Here is a 21,291-nt window from a genome sequence, read left to right as displayed (position 1 = left end):
ATGGGGACACACGATGCTGTGAATCGTAATCCGCACTAGCCTACGAGGGGCAAAGGGAAACCATTGGTACCGTTGAAAACACTCTCCTGAGTAAAGGAGACAACTTCCGTGCGATGTCCGGGTTTCGAACCCGGAGCAGCTACTTGGGAAGCAACCATGCTGACCGACACACCACCACCGCCTTCTGCTACGCGCTGCTTGCGCCGTGATGTGTCGCCTTCCCTCCTGGCGCCAGAGGCCGAAGGCGATAGCGCTGTAGGCGCTCAACGCCGGTTGCAAGGCGAGCACCACTGAACCCGTTTTCCTGGTGCTGCTAGGGGGACAAACTGTAACTAGGCGCAGAACTGACTTTCTCTGATAAATCGGCCCTTTAATGCACATCAGGGCGAACACGAAAGTTCTAATATGAAGTACTCACTGACGATCCAAAGACGTTTCAGTATGTATGCGTCGGTACCACCGGGGCAGTGCCTAAGTATTGTAAAGTGAAGGTCGACAGTTAGAGCCTCACATGAAGTATTTCATTGCCTTCCCACGAGTGCGTAATGCACAGCGTGGCTGTTGCTAGGAAACGGTCTTATTCGGGGTTCGTTAATATCTAGGTTTCTTTGCATCAATGTGAAAATGTTCCTATTACTAAATAAAGTTTTGCTAGTTACAGTTCAAACTGGAAGCGACGGAAGAAAGCGGTCCAACGCGCCACATTGGTTCCCAAAAGGGAGGATGCGTTTCCTACGCCACATCTGACGTTGCGTCTTACATATTCTTAAACTGACATAATTCCTTCCTACCGAAAAAAGAAACAGATTTCGGAGTGAGGTTCCTGAGACCTTGATAGAGATGGAAGTCACTGGAGCGGTTGTGTCGTACGTCAGATTGGCCGAGCGGTCTAAGGCGCCAGATTTAAGCTCTGGTTCCCGTAAGGGAGCGTGGGTTCGAACCCCACATCTGACAATGCATTTTAAACATTCTGAAGCTAACGTACTCCCTTGATGTTATAGAACAAGAAAATTACGCAGAAACACGCCATGGAGATTTTCCTAGAGACGACAGTGACAGCAGTGCAGGCGTCACACGTCCGATAACCCGAGCGGTCGAAAACAAATAGCGGAACATATTTTTCTAGTGCCGAGTTTTAGCTCTTCTCACGGACGTTTCCGTGGTCGTTGTTTTGTGGCTCAGGGCTATTCCATTTTCCTTCCCCAAAAGGCAACGCGAGAGACTGTCAGGCAAATCCCAAGTGATCTGTACACGGACTAAGACGTCCGCACGTCTGGCAACAGTCTCGCCAACTTGTATGCCGTGCCAACGACACGGGCTCATGTCCGATCACCGAAATTAGGCAGCGTTGGCCGTGGTTAGTACTCAGGTAGGTGACGAACTAGGAAGTCCGCGTGCTGTTGGTTTCTTCAGTTTTGCCTTTTTCCTTAGTTTTTCGTGCTGCTGTGCGGTAATGGTACGGTCCAGCACGCTGACCCCCTCCTTGCTCTCGGTACGCAAAGACGCGAACATGCGGCCACAGTCAAATGAAAGGGGCCGTTGTGTGTTTGTCGATGTGGCCTCTCGCAGTCGTTTGTAGCGCGTGTCCTGTACATATACGCCCATTTGCAAGCGTCAGCTTTCGCGTCAGCCGAGCAAAGTCGAGACAAGTCGACACATGGGGACACACGATGCTGTGAATCGTAGACAAGTCGACACATGGGGACACACGATGCTGTGAATCGTAGACAAGTCGACACATGGGGACACACGATGCTGTGAATCGTAGACAAGTCGACACATGGGGACACACGATGCTGTGAATCGTAATCCGCACTAGCCTACGAGGGGCAAAGGGAAACCATTGGTACCGTTGAAAACACTCTCCTGAGTAAAGGAGACAACTTCCGTGCGATGTCCGGGTTTCGAACCCGGAGCAGCTACTTGGGAAGCAACCATGCTGACCGACACACCACCACCGCCTTCTGCTACGCGCTGCTTGCGCCGTGATGTGTCGCCTTCCCTCCTGGCGCCAGAGGCCGAAGGCGATAGCGCTGTAGGCGCTCAACGCCGGTTGCAAGGCGAGCACCACTGAACCCGTTTTCCTGGTGCTGCTAGGGGGACAAACTGTAACTAGGCGCAGAACTGACTTTCTCTGATAAATCGGCCCTTTAATGCACATCAGGGCGAACACGAAAGTTCTAATATGAAGTACTCACTGACGATCCAAAGACGTTTCAGTATGTATGCGTCGGTACCACCGGGGCAGTGCCTAAGTATTGTAAAGTGAAGGTCGACAGTTAGAGCCTCACATGAAGTATTTCATTGCCTTCCCACGAGTGCGTAATGCACAGCGTGGCTGTTGCTAGGAAACGGTCTTATTCGGGGTTCGTTAATATCTAGGGTTCTTTGCATCAATGTGAAAATGTTCCTATTACTAAATAAAGTTTTGCTAGTTACAGTTCAAACTGGAAGCGACGGAAGAAAGCGGTCCAACGCGCCACATTGGTTCCCAAAAGGGAGGATGCGTTTCCTACGCCACATCTGACGTTGCGTCTTACATATTCTTAAACTGACATAATTCCTTCCTACCGAAAAAAGAAACAGATTTCGGAGTGAGGTTCCTGAGACCTTGATAGAGATGGAAGTCACTGGAGCGGTTGTGTCGTACGTCAGATTGGCCGAGCGGTCTAAGGCGCCAGATTTAAGCTCTGGTTCCCGTAAGGGAGCGTGGGTTCGAACCCCCCATCTGACAATGCATTTTAAACATTCTGAAGCTAACGTACTCCCTTGATGTTATAGAACAAGAAAATTACGCAGAAACACGCCATGGAGATTTTCCTAGAGACGACAGTGACAGCAGTGCAGGCGTCACACGTCCGATAACCCGAGCGGTCGAAAACAAATAGCGGAACATATTTTTCTAGTGCCGAGTTTTAGCTCTTCTCACGGACGTTTCAGTGGTCGTTGTTTTGTGGCTCAGGGCTATTCCATTTTCCTTCCCCAAAAGGCAACGCGAGAGACTGTCAGGCAAATCCCAAGTGATCTGTACACGGACTAAGACGTCCGCACGTCTGGCAACAGTCTCGCCAACTTGTATGCCGTGCCAACGACACGGGCTCATGTCCGATCACCGAAATTAGGCAGCGTTGGCCGTGGTTAGTACTCAGGTAGGTGACGAACTAGGAAGTCCGCGTGCTGTTGGTTTCTTCAGTTTTGCCTTTTTCCTTAGTTTTTCGTGCTGCTGTGCGGTAATGGTACGGTCCAGCACGCTGACCCCCTCCTTGCTCTCGGTACGCAAAGACGCGAACATGCGGCCACAGTCAAATGAAAGGGGCCGTTGTGTGTTTGTCGATGTGGCCTCTCGCAGTCGTTTGTAGCGCGTGTCCTGTACATATACGCCCATTTGCAAGCGTCAGCTTTCGCGTCAGCCTTCGCAAAGTCGAGACAAGTCGACACATGGGGACACACGATGCTGTGAATCGTAGACAAGTCGACACATGGGGACACACGATGCTGTGAATCGTAGACAAGTCGACACATGGGGACACACGATGCTGTGAATCGTAATCCGCACTAGCCTACGAGGGGCAAAGGGAAACCATTGGTACCGTTGAAAACACTCTCCTGAGTAAAGGAGACAACTTCCGTGCGATGTCCGGGTTTCGAACCCGGAGCAGCTACTTGGGAAGCAACCATGCTGACCGACACACCACCACCGCCTTCTGCTACGCGCTGCTTGCGCCGTGATGTGTCGCCTTCCCTCCTGGCGCCAGAGGCCGAAGGCGATAGCGCTGTAGGCGCTCAACGCCGGTTGCAAGGCGAGCACCACTGAACCCGTTTTCCTGGTGCTGCTAGGGGGACAAACTGTAACTAGGCGCAGAACTGACTTTCTCTGATAAATCGGCCCTTTAATGCACATCAGGGCGAACACGAAAGTTCTAATATGAAGTACTCACTGACGATCCAAAGACGTTTCAGTATGTATGCGTCGGTACCACCGGGGCAGTGCCTAAGTATTGTAAAGTGAAGGTCGACAGTTAGAGCCTCACATGAAGTATTTCATTGCCTTCCCACGAGTGCGTAATGCACAGCGTGGCTGTTGCTAGGAAACGGTCTTATTCGGGGTTCGTTAATATCTAGGTTTCTTTGCATCAATGTGAAAATGTTCCTATTACTAAATAAAGTTTTGCTAGTTACAGTTCAAACTGGAAGCGACGGAAGAAAGCGGTCCAACGCGCCACATTGGTTCCCAAAAGGGAGGATGCGTTTCCTACGCCACATCTGACGTTGCGTCTTACATATTCTTAAACTGACATAATTCCTTCCTACCGAAAAAAGAAACAGATTTCGGAGTGAGGTTCCTGAGACCTTGATAGAGATGGAAGTCACTGGAGCGGTTGTGTCGTACGTCAGATTGGCCGAGCGGTCTAAGGCGCCAGATTTAAGCTCTGGTTCCCGTAAGGGAGCGTGGGTTCGAACCCCACATCTGACAATGCATTTTAAACATTCTGAAGCTAACGTACTCCCTTGATGTTATAGAACAAGAAAATTACGCAGAAACACGCCATGGAGATTTTCCTAGAGACGACAGTGACAGCAGTGCAGGCGTCACACGTCCGATAACCCGAGCGGTCGAAAACAAATAGCGGAACATATTTTTCTAGTGCCGAGTTTTAGCTCTTCTCACGGACGTTTCCGTGGTCGTTGTTTTGTGGCTCAGGGCTATTCCATTTTCCTTCCCCAAAAGGCAACGCGAGAGACTGTCAGGCAAATCCCAAGTGATCTGTACACGGACTAAGACGTCCGCACGTCTGGCAACAGTCTCGCCAACTTGTATGCCGTGCCAACGACACGGGCTCATGTCCGATCACCGAAATTAGGCAGCGTTGGCCGTGGTTAGTACTCAGGTAGGTGACGAACTAGGAAGTCCGCGTGCTGTTGGTTTCTTCAGTTTTGCCTTTTTCCTTAGTTTTTCGTGCTGCTGTGCGGTAATGGTACGGTCCAGCACGCTGACCCCCTCCTTGCTCTCGGTACGCAAAGACGCGAACATGCGGCCACAGTCAAATGAAAGGGGCCGTTGTGTGTTTGTCGATGTGGCCTCTCGCAGTCGTTTGTAGCGCGTGTCCTGTACATATACGCCCATTTGCAAGCGTCAGCTTTCGCGTCAGCCGAGCAAAGTCGAGACAAGTCGACACATGGGGACACACGATGCTGTGAATCGTAGACAAGTCGACACATGGGGACACACGATGCTGTGAATCGTAGACAAGTCGACACATGGGGACACACGATGCTGTGAATCGTAATCCGCACTAGCCTACGAGGGGCAAAGGGAAACCATTGGTACCGTTGAAAACACTCTCCTGAGTAAAGGAGACAACTTCCGTGCGATGTCCGGGTTTCGAACCCGGAGCAGCTACTTGGGAAGCAACCATGCTGACCGACACACCACCACCGCCTTCTGCTACGCGCTGCTTGCGCCGTGATGTGTCGCCTTCCCTCCTGGCGCCAGAGGCCGAAGGCGATAGCGCTGTAGGCGCTCAACGCCGGTTGCAAGGCGAGCACCACTGAACCCGTTTTCCTGGTGCTGCTAGGGGGACAAACTGTAACTAGGCGCAGAACTGACTTTCTCTGATAAATCGGCCCTTTAATGCACATCAGGGCGAACACGAAAGTTCTAATATGAAGTACTCACTGACGATCCAAAGACGTTTCAGTATGTATGCGTCGGTACCACCGGGGCAGTGCCTAAGTATTGTAAAGTGAAGGTCGACAGTTAGAGCCTCACATGAAGTATTTCATTGCCTTCCCACGAGTGCGTAATGCACAGCGTGGCTGTTGCTAGGAAACGGTCTTATTCGGGGTTCGTTAATATCTAGGTTTCTTTGCATCAATGTGAAAATGTTCCTATTACTAAATAAAGTTTTGCTAGTTACAGTTCAAACTGGAAGCGACGGAAGAAAGCGGTCCAACGCGCCACATTGGTTCCCAAAAGGGAGGATGCGTTTCCTACGCCACATCTGACGTTGCGTCTTACATATTCTTAAACTGACATAATTCCTTCCTACCGAAAAAAGAAACAGATTTCGGAGTGAGGTTCCTGAGACCTTGATAGAGATGGAAGTCACTGGAGCCGTTGTGTCGTACGTCAGATTGGCCGAGCGGTCTAAGGCGCCAGATTTAAGCTCTGGTTCCCGTAAGGGAGCGTGGGTTCGAACCCCACATCTGACAATGCATTTTAAACATTCTGAAGCTAACGTACTCCCTTGATGTTATAGAACAAGAAAATTACGCAGAAACACGCCATGGAGATTTTCCTAGAGACGACAGTGACAGCAGTGCAGGCGTCACACGTCCGATAACCCGAGCGGTCGAAAACAAATAGCGGAACATATTTTTCTAGTGCCGAGTTTTAGCTCTTCTCACGGACGTTTCCGTGGTCGTTGTTTTGTGGCTCAGGGCTATTCCATTTTCCTTCCCCAAAAGGCAACGCGAGAGACTGTCAGGCAAATCCCAAGTGATCTGTACACGGACTAAGACGTCCGCACGTCTGGCAACAGTCTCGCCAACTTGTATGCCGTGCCAACGACACGGGCTCATGTCCGATCACCGAAATTAGGCAGCGTTGGCCGTGGTTAGTACTCAGGTAGGTGACGAACTAGGAAGTCCGCGTGCTGTTGGTTTCTTCAGTTTTGCCTTTTTCCTTAGTTTTTCGTGCTGCTGTGCGGTAATGGTACGGTCCAGCACGCTGACCCCCTCCTTGCTCTCGGTACGCAAAGACGCGAACATGCGGCCACAGTCAAATGAAAGGGGCCGTTGTGTGTTTGTCGATGTGGCCTCTCGCAGTCGTTTGTAGCGCGTGTCCTGTACATATACGCCCATTTGCAAGCGTCAGCTTTCGCGTCAGCCTTCGCAAAGTCGAGACAAGTCGACACATGGGGACACACAATGCTGTGAATCGTAGACAAGTCGACACATGGGGACACACGATGCTGTGAATCGTAGACAAGTCGACACATGGGGACACACGATGCTGTGAATCGTAATCCGCACTAGCCTACGAGGGGCAAAGGGAAACCATTGGTACCGTTGAAAACACTCTCCTGAGTAAAGGAGACAACTTCCGTGCGATGTCCGGGTTTCGAACCCGGAGCAGCTACTTGGGAAGCAACCATGCTGACCGACACACCACCACCGCCTTCTGCTACGCGCTGCTTGCGCCGTGATGTGTCGCCTTCCCTCCTGGCGCCAGAGGCCGAAGGCGATAGCGCTGTAGGCGCTCAACGCCGGTTGCAAGGCGAGCACCACTGAACCCGTTTTCCTGGTGCTGCTAGGGGGACAAACTGTAACTAGGCGCAGAACTGACTTTCTCTGATAAATCGGCCCTTTAATGCACATCAGGGCGAACACGAAAGTTCTAATATGAAGTACTCACTGACGATCCAAAGACGTTTCAGTATGTATGCGTCGGTACCACCGGGGCAGTGCCTAAGTATTGTAAAGTGAAGGTCGACAGTTAGAGCCTCACATGAAGTATTTCATTGCCTTCCCACGAGTGCGTAATGCACAGCGTGGCTGTTGCTAGGAAACGGTCTTATTCGGGGTTCGTTAATATCTAGGTTTCTTTGCATCAATGTGAAAATGTTCCTATTACTAAATAAAGTTTTGCTAGTTACAGTTCAAACTGGAAGCGACGGAAGAAAGCGGTCCAACGCGCCACATTGGTTCCCAAAAGGGAGGATGCGTTTCCTACGCCACATCTGACGTTGCGTCTTACATATTCTTAAACTGACATAATTCCTTCCTACCGAAAAAAGAAACAGATTTCGGAGTGAGGTTCCTGAGACCTTGATAGAGATGGAAGTCACTGGAGCGGTTGTGTCGTACGTCAGATTGGCCGAGCGGTCTAAGGCGCCAGATTTAAGCTCTGGTTCCCGTAAGGGAGCGTGGGTTCGAACCCCACATCTGACAATGCATTTTAAACATTCTGAAGCTAACGTACTCCCTTGATGTTATAGAACAAGAAAATTACGCAGAAACACGCCATGGAGATTTTCCTAGAGACGACAGTGACAGCAGTGCAGGCGTCACACGTCCGATAACCCGAGCGGTCGAAAACAAATAGCGGAACATATTTTTCTAGTGCCGAGTTTTAGCTCTTCTCACGGACGTTTCCGTGGTCGTTGTTTTGTGGCTCAGGGCTATTCCATTTTCCTTCCCCAAAAGGCAACGCGAGAGACTGTCAGGCAAATCCCAAGTGATCTGTACACGGACTAAGACGTCCGCACGTCTGGCAACAGTCTCGCCAACTTGTATGCCGTGCCAACGACACGGGCTCATGTCCGATCACCGAAATTAGGCAGCGTTGGCCGTGGTTAGTACTCAGGTAGGTGACGAACTAGGAAGTCCGCGTGCTGTTGGTTTCTTCAGTTTTGCCTTTTTCCTTAGTTTTTCGTGCTGCTGTGCGGTAATGGTACGGTCCAGCACGCTGACCCCCTCCTTGCTCTCGGTACGCAAAGACGCGAACATGCGGCCACAGTCAAATGAAAGGGGCCGTTGTGTGTTTGTCGATGTGGCCTCTCGCAGTCGTTTGTAGCGCGTGTCCTGTACATATACGCCCATTTGCAAGCGTCAGCTTTCGCGTCAGCCTTCGCAAAGTCGAGACAAGTCGACACATGGGGACACACGATGCTGTGAATCGTAGACAAGTCGACACATGGGGACACACGATGCTGTGAATCGTAGACAAGTCGACACATGGGGACACACGATGCTGTGAATCGTAGACAAGTCGACACATGGGGACACACGATGCTGTGAATCGTAGACAAGTCGACACATGGGGACACACGATGCTGTGAATCGTAATCCGCACTAGCCTACGAGGGGCAAAGGGAAACCATTGGTACCGTTGAAAACACTCTCCTGAGTAAAGGAGACAACTTCCGTGCGATGTCCGGGTTTCGAACCCGGAGCAGCTACTTGGGAAGCAACCATGCTGACCGACACACCACCACCGCCTTCTGCTACGCGCTGCTTGCGCCGTGATGTGTCGCCTTCCCTCCTGGCGCCAGAGGCCGAAGGCGATAGCGCTGTAGGCGCTCAACGCCGGTTGCAAGGCGAGCACCACTGAACCCGTTTTCCTGGTGCTGCTAGGGGGACAAACTGTAACTAGGCGCAGAACTGACTTTCTCTGATAAATCGGCCCTTTAATGCACATCAGGGCGAACACGAAAGTTCTAATATGAAGTACTCACTGACGATCCAAAGACGTTTCAGTATGTATGCGTCGGTACCACCGGGGCAGTGCCTAAGTATTGTAAAGTGAAGGTCGACAGTTAGAGCCTCACATGAAGTATTTCATTGCCTTCCCACGAGTGCGTAATGCACAGCGTGGCTGTTGCTAGGAAACGGTCTTATTCGGGGTTCGTTAATATCTAGGTTTCTTTGCATCAATGTGAAAATGTTCCTATTACTAAATAAAGTTTTGCTAGTTACAGTTCAAACTGGAAGCGACGGAAGAAAGCGGTCCAACGCGCCACATTGGTTCCCAAAAGGGAGGATGCGTTTCCTACGCCACATCTGACGTTGCGTCTTACATATTCTTAAACTGACATAATTCCTTCCTACCGAAAAAAGAAACAGATTTCGGAGTGAGGTTCCTGAGACCTTGATAGAGATGGAAGTCACTGGAGCGGTTGTGTCGTACGTCAGATTGGCCGAGCGGTCTAAGGCGCCAGATTTAAGCTCTGGTTCCCGTAAGGGAGCGTGGGTTCGAACCCCACATCTGACAATGCATTTTAAACATTCTGAAGCTAACGTACTCCCTTGATGTTATAGAACAAGAAAATTACGCAGAAACACGCCATGGAGATTTTCCTAGAGACGACAGTGACAGCAGTGCAGGCGTCACACGTCCGATAACCCGAGCGGTCGAAAACAAATAGCGGAACATATTTTTCTAGTGCCGAGTTTTAGCTCTTCTCACGGACGTTTCCGTGGTCGTTGTTTTGTGGCTCAGGGCTATTCCATTTTCCTTCCCCAAAAGGCAACGCGAGAGACTGTCAGGCAAATCCCAAGTGATCTGTACACGGACTAAGACGTCCGCACGTCTGGCAACAGTCTCGCCAACTTGTATGCCGTGCCAACGACACGGGCTCATGTCCGATCACCGAAATTAGGCAGCGTTGGCCGTGGTTAGTACTCAGGTAGGTGACGAACTAGGAAGTCCGCGTGCTGTTGGTTTCTTCAGTTTTGCCTTTTTCCTTAGTTTTTCGTGCTGCTGTGCGGTAATGGTACGGTCCAGCACGCTGACCCCCTCCTTGCTCTCGGTACGCAAAGACGCGAACATGCGGCCACAGTCAAATGAAAGGGGCCGTTGTGTGTTTGTCGATGTGGCCTCTCGCAGTCGTTTGTAGCGCGTGTCCTGTACATATACGCCCATTTGCAAGCGTCAGCTTTCGCGTCAGCCTTCGCAAAGTCGAGACAAGTCGACACATGGGGACACACGATGCTGTGAATCGTAGACAAGTCGACACATGGGGACACACGATGCTGTGAATCGTAGACAAGTCGACACATGGGGACACACGATGCTGTGAATCGTAATCCGCACTAGCCTACGAGGGGCAAAGGGAAACCATTGGTACCGTTGAAAACACTCTCCTGAGTAAAGGAGACAACTTCCGTGCGATGTCCGGGTTTCGAACCCGGAGCAGCTACTTGGGAAGCAACCATGCTGACCGACACACCACCACCGCCTTCTGCTACGCGCTGCTTGCGCCGTGATGTGTCGCCTTCCCTCCTGGCGCCAGAGGCCGAAGGCGATAGCGCTGTAGGCGCTCAACGCCGGTTGCAAGGCGAGCACCACTGAACCCGTTTTCCTGGTGCTGCTAGGGGGACAAACTGTAACTAGGCGCAGAACTGACTTTCTCTGATAAATCGGCCCTTTAATGCACATCAGGGCGAACACGAAAGTTCTAATATGAAGTACTCACTGACGATCCAAAGACGTTTCAGTATGTATGCGTCGGTACCACCGGGGCAGTGCCTAAGTATTGTAAAGTGAAGGTCGACAGTTAGAGCCTCACATGAAGTATTTCATTGCCTTCCCACGAGTGCGTAATGCACAGCGTGGCTGTTGCTAGGAAACGGTCTTATTCGGGGTTCGTTAATATCTAGGTTTCTTTGCATCAATGTGAAAATGTTCCTATTACTAAATAAAGTTTTGCTAGTTACAGTTCAAACTGGAAGCGACGGAAGAAAGCGGTCCAACGCGCCACATTGGTTCCCAAAAGGGAGGATGCGTTTCCTACGCCACATCTGACGTTGCGTCTTACATATTCTTAAACTGACATAATTCCTTCCTACCGAAAAAAGAAACAGATTTCGGAGTGAGGTTCCTGAGACCTTGATAGAGATGGAAGTCACTGGAGCGGTTGTGTCGTACGTCAGATTGGCCGAGCGGTCTAAGGCGCCAGATTTAAGCTCTGGTTCCCGTAAGGGAGCGTGGGTTCGAACCCCACATCTGACAATGCATTTTAAACATTCTGAAGCTAACGTACTCCCTTGATGTTATAGAACAAGAAAATTACGCAGAAACACGCCATGGAGATTTTCCTAGAGACGACAGTGACAGCAGTGCAGGCGTCACACGTCCGATAACCCGAGCGGTCGAAAACAAATAGCGGAACATATTTTTCTAGTGCCGAGTTTTAGCTCTTCTCACGGACGTTTCCGTGGTCGTTGTTTTGTGGCTCAGGGCTATTCCATTTTCCTTCCCCAAAAGGCAACGCGAGAGACTGTCAGGCAAATCCCAAGTGATCTGTACACGGACTAAGACGTCCGCACGTCTGGCAACAGTCTCGCCAACTTGTATGCCGTGCCAACGACACGGGCTCATGTCCGATCACCGAAATTAGGCAGCGTTGGCCGTGGTTAGTACTCAGGTAGGTGACGAACTAGGAAGTCCGCGTGCTGTTGGTTTCTTCAGTTTTGCCTTTTTCCTTAGTTTTTCGTGCTGCTGTGCGGTAATGGTACGGTCCAGCACGCTGACCCCCTCCTTGCTCTCGGTACGCAAAGACGCGAACATGCGGCCACAGTCAAATGAAAGGGGCCGTTGTGTGTTTGTCGATGTGGCCTCTCGCAGTCGTTTGTAGCGCGTGTCCTGTACATATACGCCCATTTGCAAGCGTCAGCTTTCGCGTCAGCCTTCGCAAAGTCGAGACAAGTCGACACATGGGGACACACGATGCTGTGAATCGTAGACAAGTCGACACATGGGGACACACGATGCTGTGAATCGTAGACAAGTCGACACATGGGGACACACGATGCTGTGAATCGTAGACAAGTCGACACATGGGGACACACGATGCTGTGAATCGTAGACAAGTCGACACATGGGGACACACGATGCTGTGAATCGTAATCCGCACTAGCCTACGAGGGGCAAAGGGAAACCATTGGTACCGTTGAAAACACTCTCCTGAGTAAAGGAGACAACTTCCGTGCGATGTCCGGGTTTCGAACCCGGAGCAGCTACTTGGGAAGCAACCATGCTGACCGACACACCACCACCGCCTTCTGCTACGCGCTGCTTGCGCCGTGATGTGTCGCCTTCCCTCCTGGCGCCAGAGGCCGAAGGCGATAGCGCTGTAGGCGCTCAACGCCGGTTGCAAGGCGAGCACCACTGAACCCGTTTTCCTGGTGCTGCTAGGGGGACAAACTGTAACTAGGCGCAGAACTGACTTTCTCTGATAAATCGGCCCTTTAATGCACATCAGGGCGAACACGAAAGTTCTAATATGAAGTACTCACTGACGATCCAAAGACGTTTCAGTATGTATGCGTCGGTACCACCGGGGCAGTGCCTAAGTATTGTAAAGTGAAGGTCGACAGTTAGAGCCTCACATGAAGTATTTCATTGCCTTCCCACGAGTGCGTAATGCACAGCGTGGCTGTTGCTAGGAAACGGTCTTATTCGGGGTTCGTTAATATCTAGGTTTCTTTGCATCAATGTGAAAATGTTCCTATTACTAAATAAAGTTTTGCTAGTTACAGTTCAAACTGGAAGCGACGGAAGAAAGCGGTCCAACGCGCCACATTGGTTCCCAAAAGGGAGGATGCGTTTCCTACGCCACATCTGACGTTGCGTCTTACATATTCTTAAACTGACATAATTCCTTCCTACCGAAAAAAGAAACAGATTTCGGAGTGAGGTTCCTGAGACCTTGATAGAGATGGAAGTCACTGGAGCGGTTGTGTCGTACGTCAGATTGGCCGAGCGGTCTAAGGCGCCAGATTTAAGCTCTGGTTCCCGTAAGGGAGCGTGGGTTCGAACCCCACATCTGACAATGCATTTTAAACATTCTGAAGCTAACGTACTCCCTTGATGTTATAGAACAAGAAAATTACGCAGAAACACGCCATGGAGATTTTCCTAGAGACGACAGTGACAGCAGTGCAGGCGTCACACGTCCGATAACCCGAGCGGTCGAAAACAAATAGCGGAACATATTTTTCTAGTGCCGAGTTTTAGCTCTTCTCACGGACGTTTCCGTGGTCGTTGTTTTGTGGCTCAGGGCTATTCCATTTTCCTTCCCCAAAAGGCAACGCGAGAGACTGTCAGGCAAATCCCAAGTGATCTGTACACGGACTAAGACGTCCGCACGTCTGGCAACAGTCTCGCCAACTTGTATGCCGTGCCAACGACACGGGCTCATGTCCGATCACCGAAATTAGGCAGCGTTGGCCGTGGTTAGTACTCAGGTAGGTGACGAACTAGGAAGTCCGCGTGCTGTTGGTTTCTTCAGTTTTGCCTTTTTCCTTAGTTTTTCGTGCTGCTGTGCGGTAATGGTACGGTCCAGCACGCTGACCCCCTCCTTGCTCTCGGTACGCAAAGACGCGAACATGCGGCCACAGTCAAATGAAAGGGGCCGTTGTGTGTTTGTCGATGTGGCCTCTCGCAGTCGTTTGTAGCGCGTGTCCTGTACATATACGCCCATTTGCAAGCGTCAGCTTTCGCGTCAGCCTTCGCAAAGTCGAGACAAGTCGACACATGGGGACACACGATGCTGTGAATCGTAGACAAGTCGACACATGGGGACACACGATGCTGTGAATCGTAGACAAGTCGACACATGGGGACACACGATGCTGTGAATCGTAGACAAGTCGACACATGGGGACACACGATGCTGTGAATCGTAATCCGCACTAGCCTACGAGGGGCAAAGGGAAACCATTGGTACCGTTGAAAACACTCTCCTGAGTAAAGGAGACAACTTCCGTGCGATGTCCGGGTTTCGAACCCGGAGCAGCTACTTGGGAAGCAACCATGCTGACCGACACACCACCACCGCCTTCTGCTACGCGCTGCTTGCGCCGTGATGTGTCGCCTTCCCTCCTGGCGCCAGAGGCCGAAGGCGATAGCGCTGTAGGCGCTCAACGCCGGTTGCAAGGCGAGCACCACTGAACCCGTTTTCCTGGTGCTGCTAGGGGGACAAACTGTAACTAGGCGCAGAACTGACTTTCTCTGATAAATCGGCCCTTTAATGCACATCAGGGCGAACACGAAAGTTCTAATATGAAGTACTCACTGACGATCCAAAGACGTTTCAGTATGTATGCGTCGGTACCACCGGGGCAGTGCCTAAGTATTGTAAAGTGAAGGTCGACAGTTAGAGCCTCACATGAAGTATTTCATTGCCTTCCCACGAGTGCGTAATGCACAGCGTGGCTGTTGCTAGGAAACGGTCTTATTCGGGGTTCGTTAATATCTAGGTTTCTTTGCATCAATGTGAAAATGTTCCTATTACTAAATAAAGTTTTGCTAGTTACAGTTCAAACTGGAAGCGACGGAAGAAAGCGGTCCAACGCGCCACATTGGTTCCCAAAAGGGAGGATGCGTTTCCTACGCCACATCTGACGTTGCGTCTTACATATTCTTAAACTGACATAATTCCTTCCTACCGAAAAAAGAAACAGATTTCGGAGTGAGGTTCCTGAGACCTTGATAGAGATGGAAGTCACTGGAGCGGTTGTGTCGTACGTCAGATTGGCCGAGCGGTCTAAGGCGCCAGATTTAAGCTCTGGTTCCCGTAAGGGAGCGTGGGTTCGAACCCCACATCTGACAATGCATTTTAAACATTCTGAAGCTAACGTACTCCCTTGATGTTATAGAACAAGAAAATTACGCAGAAACACGCCATGGAGATTTTCCTAGAGACGACAGTGACAGCAGTGCAGGCGTCACACGTCCGATAACCCGAGCGGTCGAAAACAAATAGCGGAACATATTTTTCTAGTGCCGAGTTTTAGCTCTTCTCACGGACGTTTCCGTGGTCGTTGTTTTGTGGCTCAGGGCTATTCCATTTTCCTTCCCCAAAAGGCAACGCGAGAGACTGTCAGGCAAATCCCAAGTGATCTGTACACGGACTAAGACGTCCGCACGTCTGGCAACAGTCTCGCCAACTTGTATGCCGTGCCAACGACACGGGCTCATGTCCGATCACCGAAATTAGGCAGCGTTGGCCGTGGTTAGTACTCAGGTAGGTGACGAACTAGGAAGTCCGCGTGCTGTTGGTTTCTTCAGTTTTGCCTTTTTCCTTAGTTTTTCGTGCTGCTGTGCGGTAATGGTACGGTCCAGCACGCTGACCCCCTCCTTGCTCTCGGTACGCAAAGACGCGAACATGCGGCCACAGTCAAATGAAAGGGGCCGTTGTGTGTTTGTCGATGTGGCCTCTCGCAGTCGTTTGTAGCGCGTGTCCTGTACATATACGCCCATTTGCAAGCGTCAGCTTTCGCGTCAGCCGAGCAAAGTCGAGACAAGTCGACACATGGGGACACACGATGCTGTGAATCGTAGACAAGTCGACACATGGGGACACACGATGCTGTGAATCGTAGACAAGTCGACACATGGGGATACACGATGCTGTGAATCGTAATCCGCACTAGCCTACGAGGGGCAAAGGGAAACCATTGGTACCGTTGAAAACACTCTCCTGAGTAAAGGAGACAACTTCCGTGCGATGTCCGGGTTTCGAACCCGGAGCAGCTACTTGGGAAGCAACCATGCTGACCGACACACCACCACCGCCTTCTGCTACGCGCTGCTTGCGCCGTGATGTGTCGCCTTCCCTCCTGGCGCCAGAGGCCGAAGGCGATAGCGCTGTAGGCGCTCAACGCCGGTTGCAAGGCGAGCACCACTGAACCCGTTTTCCTGGTGCTGCTAGGGGGACAAACTGTAACTAGGCGCAGAACTGACTTTCTCTGATAAATCGGCCCTTTAATGCACATCAGGGCGAACACGAAAGTTCTAATATGAAGTACTCACTGACGATCCAAAGACGTTTCAGTATGTATGCGTCGGTACCACCGGGGCAGTGCCTAAGTATTGTAAAGTGAAGGTCGACAGTTAGAGCCTCACATGAAGTATTTCATTGCCTTCCCACGAGTGCGTAATGCACAGCGTGGCTGTTGCTAGGAAACGGTCTTATTCGGGGTTCGTTAATATCTAGGTTTCTTTGCATCAATGTGAAAATGTTCCTATTACTAAATAAAGTTTTGCTAGTTACAGTTCAAACTGGAAGCGACGGAAGAAAGCGGTCCAACGCGCCACATTGGTTCCCAAAAGGGAGGATGCGTTTCCTACGCCACATCTGACGTTGCGTCTTACATATTCTTAAACTGACATAATTCCTTCCTACCGAAAAAAGAAACAGATTTCGGAGTGAGGTTCCTGAGACCTTGATAGAGATGGAAGTCACTGGAGCCGTTGTGTCGTACGTCAGATTGGCCGAGCGGTCTAAGGCGCCAGATTTAAGCTCTGGTTCCCGTAAGGGAGCGTGGGTTCGAACCCCACATCTGACAATGCATTTTAAACATTCTGAAGCTAACGTACTCCCTTGATGTTATAGAACAAGAAAATTACGCAGAAACACGCCATGGAGATTTTCCTAGAGACGACAGTGACAGCAGTGCAGGCGTCACACGTCCGATAACCCGAGCGGTCGAAAACAAATAGCGGAACATATTTTTCTAGTGCCGAGTTTTAGCTCTTCTCACGGACGTTTCCGTGGTCGTTGTTTTGTGGCTCAGGGCTATTCCATTTTCCTTCCCCAAAAGGCAACGCGAGAGACTGTCAGGCAAATCCCAAGTGATCTGTACACGGACTAAGACGTCCGCACGTCTGGCAACAGTCTCGCCAACTTGTATGCCGTGCCAACGACACGGGCTCATGTCCGATCACCGAAATTAGGCAGCGTTGGCCGTAGTTAGTACTCAGGTAGGTGACGAACTAGGAAGTCCGCGTGCTGTTGGTTTCTTCAGTTTTGCCTTTTTCCTTAGTTTTTCGTGCTGCTGTGCGGTAATGGTACGGTCCAGCACGCTGACCCCCTCCTTGCTCTCGGTACGCAAAGACGCGAACATGCGGCCACAGTCAAATGAAAGGGGCCGTTGTGTGTTTGTCGATGTGGCCTCTCGCAGTGGTTTGTAGCGCGTGTCCTGTACATATACGCCCATTTGCAAGCGTCAGCTTTCGCGTCAGCCGAGCAAAGTCGAGACAAGTCGACACATGGGGACACACGATGCTGTGAATCGTAGACAAGTCGACACATGGGGACACACGATGCTGTGAATCGTAGACAAGTCGACACATGGGGACACACGATGCTGTGAATCGTAGACAAGTCGACACATGGGGACACACGATGCTGTGAATCGTAATCCGCACTAGCCTACGAGGGGCAAAGGGAAACCATTGGTACCGTTGAAAACACTCTCCTGAGTAAAGGAGACAACTTCCGTGCGATGTCCGGGTTTCGAACCCGGAGCAGCTACTTGGGAAGCAACCATGCTGACCGACACACCACCACCGCCTTCTGCTACGCGCTGCTTGCGCCGTGATGTGTCGCCTTCCCTCCTGGCGCCAGAGGCCGAAGGCGATAGCGCTGTAGGCGCTCAACGCCGGTTGCAAGGCGAGCACCACTGAACCCGTTTTCCTGGTGCTGCTAGGGGGACAAACTGTAACTAGGCGCAGAACTGACTTTCTCTGATAAATCGGCCCTTTAATGCACATCAGGGCGAACACGAAAGTTCTAATATGAAGTACTCACTGACGATCCAAAGACGTTTCAGTATGTATGCGTCGGTACCACCGGGGCAGTGCCTAAGTATTGTAAAGTGAAGGTCGACAGTTAGAGCCTCACATGAAGTATTTCATTGCCTTCCCACGAGTGCGTAATGCACAGCGTGGCTGTTGCTAGGAAACGGTCTTATTCGGGGTTCGTTAATATCTAGGTTTCTTTGCATCAATGTGAAAATGTTCCTATTACTAAATAAAGTTTTGCTAGTTACAGTTCAAACTGGAAGCGACGGAAGAAAGCGGTCCAACGCGCCACATTGGTTCCCAAAAGGGAGGATGCGTTTCCTACGCCACATCTGACGTTGCGTCTTACATATTCTTAAACTGACATAATTCCTTCCTACCGAAAAAAGAAACAGATTTCGGAGTGAGGTTCCTGAGACCTTGATAGAGATGGAAGTCACTGGAGCGGTTGTGTCGTACGTCAGATTGGCCGAGCGGTCTAAGGCGCCAGATTTAAGCTCTGGTTCCCGTAAGGGAGCGTGGGTTCGAACCCCACATCTGACAATGCATTTTAAACATTCTGAAGCTAACGTACTCCCTTGATGTTATAGAACAAGAAAATTACGCAGAAACACGCCATGGAGATTTTCCTAGAGACGACAGTGACAGCAGTGCAGGCGTCACACGTCCGATAACCCGAGCGGTCGAAAACAAATAGCGGAACATATTTTTCTAGTGCCGAGTTTTAGCTCTTCTCACGGACGTTTCCGTGGTCGTTGTTTTGTGGCTCAGGGCTATTCCATTTTCCTTCCCCAAAAGGCAACGCGAGAGACTGTCAGGCAAATCCCAAGTGATCTGTACACGGACTAAGACGTCCGCACGTCTGGCAACAGTCTCGCCAACTTGTATGCCGTGCCAACGACACGGGCTCATGTCCGATCACCGAAATTAGGCAGCGTTGGCCGTGGTTAGTACTCAGGTAGGTGACGAACTAGGAAGTCCGCGTGCTGTTGGTTTCTTCAGTTTTGCCTTTTTCCTTAGTTTTTCGTGCTGCTGTGCGGTAATGGTACGGTCCAGCACGCTGACCCCCTCCTTGCTCTCGGTACGCAAAGACGCGAACATGCGGCCACAGTCAAATGAAAGGGGCCGTTGTGTGTTTGTCGATGTGGCCTCTCGCAGTCGTTTGTAGCGCGTGTCCTGTACATATACGCCCATTTGCAAGCGTCAGCTTTCGCGTCAGCCTTCGCAAAGTCGAGACAAGTCGACACATGGGGACACACGATGCTATGAATCGTAGACAAGTCGACACATGGGGACACACGATGCTGTGAATCGTAGACAAGTCGACACATGGGGACACACGATGCTGTGAATCGTAGACAAGTCGACACATGGGGACACACGATGCTGTGAATCGTAATCCGCACTAGCCTACGAGGGGCAAAGGGAAACCATTGGTACCGTTGAAAACACTCTCCTGAGTAAAGGAGACAACTTCCGTGCGATGTCCGGGTTTCGAACCCGGAGCAGCTACTTGGGAAGCAACCATGCTGACCGACACACCACCACCGCCTTCTGCTACGCGCTGCTTGCGCCGTGATGTGTCGCCTTCCCTCCTGGCGCCAGAGGCCGAAGGCGATAGCGCTGTAGGCGCTCAACGCCGGTTGCAAGGCGAGCACCACTGAACCCGTTTTCCTGGTGCTGCTAGGGGGACAAACTGTAACTAGGCGCAGAACTGACTTTCTCTGATAAATCGGCCCTTTAATGCACATCAGGGCGAACACGAAAGTTCTAATATGAAGTACTCACTGACGATCCAAAGACGTTTCAGTATGTATGCGTCGGTACCACCGGGGCAGTGCCTAAGTATTGTAAAGTGAAGGTCGACAGTTAGAGCCTCACATGAAGTATTTCATTGCCTTCCCACGAGTGCGTAATGCACAGCGTGGCTGTTGCTAGGAAACGGTCTTATTCGGGGTTCGTTAATATCTAGGTTTCTTTGCATCAATGTGAAAATGTTCCTATTACTAAATAAAGTTTTGCTAGTTACAGTTCAAACTGGAAGCGACGGAAGAAAGCGGTCCAACGCGCCACATTGGTTCCCAAAAGGGAGGATGCGTTTCCTACGCCACATCTGACGTTGCGTCTTACATATTCTTAAACTGACATAATTCCTTCCTACCGAAAAAAGAAACAGATTTCGGAGTGAGGTTCCTGAGACCTTGATAGAGATGGAAGTCACTGGAGCCGTTGTGTCGTACGTCAGATTGGCCGAGCGGTCTAAGGCGCCAGATTTAAGCTCTGGTTCCCGTAAGGGAGCGTGGGTTCGAACCCCACATCTGACAATGCATTTTAAACATTCTGAAGCTAACGTACTCCCTTGATGTTATAGAACAAGAAAATTACGCAGAAACACGCCATGGAGATTTTCCTAGAGACGACAGTGACAGCAGTGCAGGCGTCACACGTCCGATAACCCGAGCGGTCGAAAACAAATAGCGGAACATATTTTTCTAGTGCCGAGTTTTAGCTCTTCTCACGGACGTTTCCGTGGTCGTTGTTTTGTGGCTCAGGGCTATTCCATTTTCCTTCCCCAAAAGGCAACGCGAGAGACTGTCAGGCAAATCCCAAGTGATCTGTACACGGACTAAGACGTCCGCACGTCTGGCAACAGTCTCGCCAACTTGTATGCCGTGCCAACGACACGGGCTCATGTCCGATCACCGAAATTAGGCAGCGTTGGCCGTAGTTAGTACTCAGGTAGGTGACGAACTAGGAAGTCCGCGTGCTGTTGGTTTCTTCAGTTTTGCCTTTTTCCTTAGTTTTTCGTGCTGCTGTGCGGTAATGGTACGGTCCAGCACGCTGACCCCCTCCTTGCTCTCGGTACGCAAAGACGCGAACATGCGGCCACAGTCAAATGAAAGGGGCCGTTGTGTGTTTGTCGATGTGGCCTCTCGCAGTCGTTTGTAGCGCGTGTCCTGTACATATACGCCCATTTGCAAGCGTCAGCTTTCGCGTCAGCCGAGCAAAGTCGAGACAAGTCGACACATGGGGACACACGATGCTGTGAATCGTAGACAAGTCGACACATGGGGACACACGATGCTGTGAATCGTAGACAAGTCGACACATGGGGACACACGATGCTGTGAATCGTAGACAAGTCGACACATGGGGACACACGATGCTGTGAATCGTAATCCGCACTAGCCTACGAG

General features: G+C 50.8%; 12 non-coding genes across 12 annotated transcripts; all 12 read left to right on the top strand.

Annotated features, from left to right (window-relative positions):
• Positions 1–870: 870 nt before the first annotated feature.
• Trnal-uaa (transfer RNA leucine (anticodon UAA)) lies at positions 871–954 on the top strand. Its single transcript has one exon. It is a non-coding gene; the product is annotated as a tRNA-Leu (tRNA).
• A 1,696-nt stretch (positions 955–2,650) lies between these two features.
• Positions 2,651–2,734, top strand: Trnal-uaa (transfer RNA leucine (anticodon UAA)). The gene has a single exon. It is a non-coding gene; the product is annotated as a tRNA-Leu (tRNA).
• Positions 2,735–4,390: 1,656 nt separating this feature from the next.
• On the top strand, positions 4,391–4,474 carry Trnal-uaa (transfer RNA leucine (anticodon UAA)). Its single transcript has one exon. It is a non-coding gene; the product is annotated as a tRNA-Leu (tRNA).
• A 1,655-nt stretch (positions 4,475–6,129) lies between these two features.
• Positions 6,130–6,213, top strand: Trnal-uaa (transfer RNA leucine (anticodon UAA)). The gene has a single exon. It is a non-coding gene; the product is annotated as a tRNA-Leu (tRNA).
• Positions 6,214–7,869: 1,656 nt separating this feature from the next.
• Positions 7,870–7,953, top strand: Trnal-uaa (transfer RNA leucine (anticodon UAA)). Its single transcript has one exon. It is a non-coding gene; the product is annotated as a tRNA-Leu (tRNA).
• Positions 7,954–9,691: 1,738 nt separating this feature from the next.
• Positions 9,692–9,775, top strand: Trnal-uaa (transfer RNA leucine (anticodon UAA)). The gene has a single exon. It is a non-coding gene; the product is annotated as a tRNA-Leu (tRNA).
• Positions 9,776–11,431: 1,656 nt separating this feature from the next.
• On the top strand, positions 11,432–11,515 carry Trnal-uaa (transfer RNA leucine (anticodon UAA)). The gene has a single exon. It is a non-coding gene; the product is annotated as a tRNA-Leu (tRNA).
• Positions 11,516–13,253: 1,738 nt separating this feature from the next.
• On the top strand, positions 13,254–13,337 carry Trnal-uaa (transfer RNA leucine (anticodon UAA)). The gene has a single exon. It is a non-coding gene; the product is annotated as a tRNA-Leu (tRNA).
• Positions 13,338–15,034: 1,697 nt separating this feature from the next.
• Positions 15,035–15,118, top strand: Trnal-uaa (transfer RNA leucine (anticodon UAA)). Its single transcript has one exon. It is a non-coding gene; the product is annotated as a tRNA-Leu (tRNA).
• A 1,655-nt stretch (positions 15,119–16,773) lies between these two features.
• Positions 16,774–16,857, top strand: Trnal-uaa (transfer RNA leucine (anticodon UAA)). The gene has a single exon. It is a non-coding gene; the product is annotated as a tRNA-Leu (tRNA).
• Positions 16,858–18,553: 1,696 nt separating this feature from the next.
• On the top strand, positions 18,554–18,637 carry Trnal-uaa (transfer RNA leucine (anticodon UAA)). The gene has a single exon. It is a non-coding gene; the product is annotated as a tRNA-Leu (tRNA).
• Positions 18,638–20,334: 1,697 nt separating this feature from the next.
• Trnal-uaa (transfer RNA leucine (anticodon UAA)) lies at positions 20,335–20,418 on the top strand. The gene has a single exon. It is a non-coding gene; the product is annotated as a tRNA-Leu (tRNA).
• Positions 20,419–21,291: the final 873 nt, after the last annotated feature.

Source organism: Schistocerca cancellata, chromosome 8 (assembly GCF_023864275.1).
Source record: "Schistocerca cancellata isolate TAMUIC-IGC-003103 chromosome 8, iqSchCanc2.1, whole genome shotgun sequence".
NCBI lineage: Eukaryota > Metazoa > Arthropoda > Insecta > Orthoptera > Acrididae > Schistocerca > Schistocerca cancellata.
This window is presented reverse-complemented; position numbering and strand designations above follow the sequence as displayed.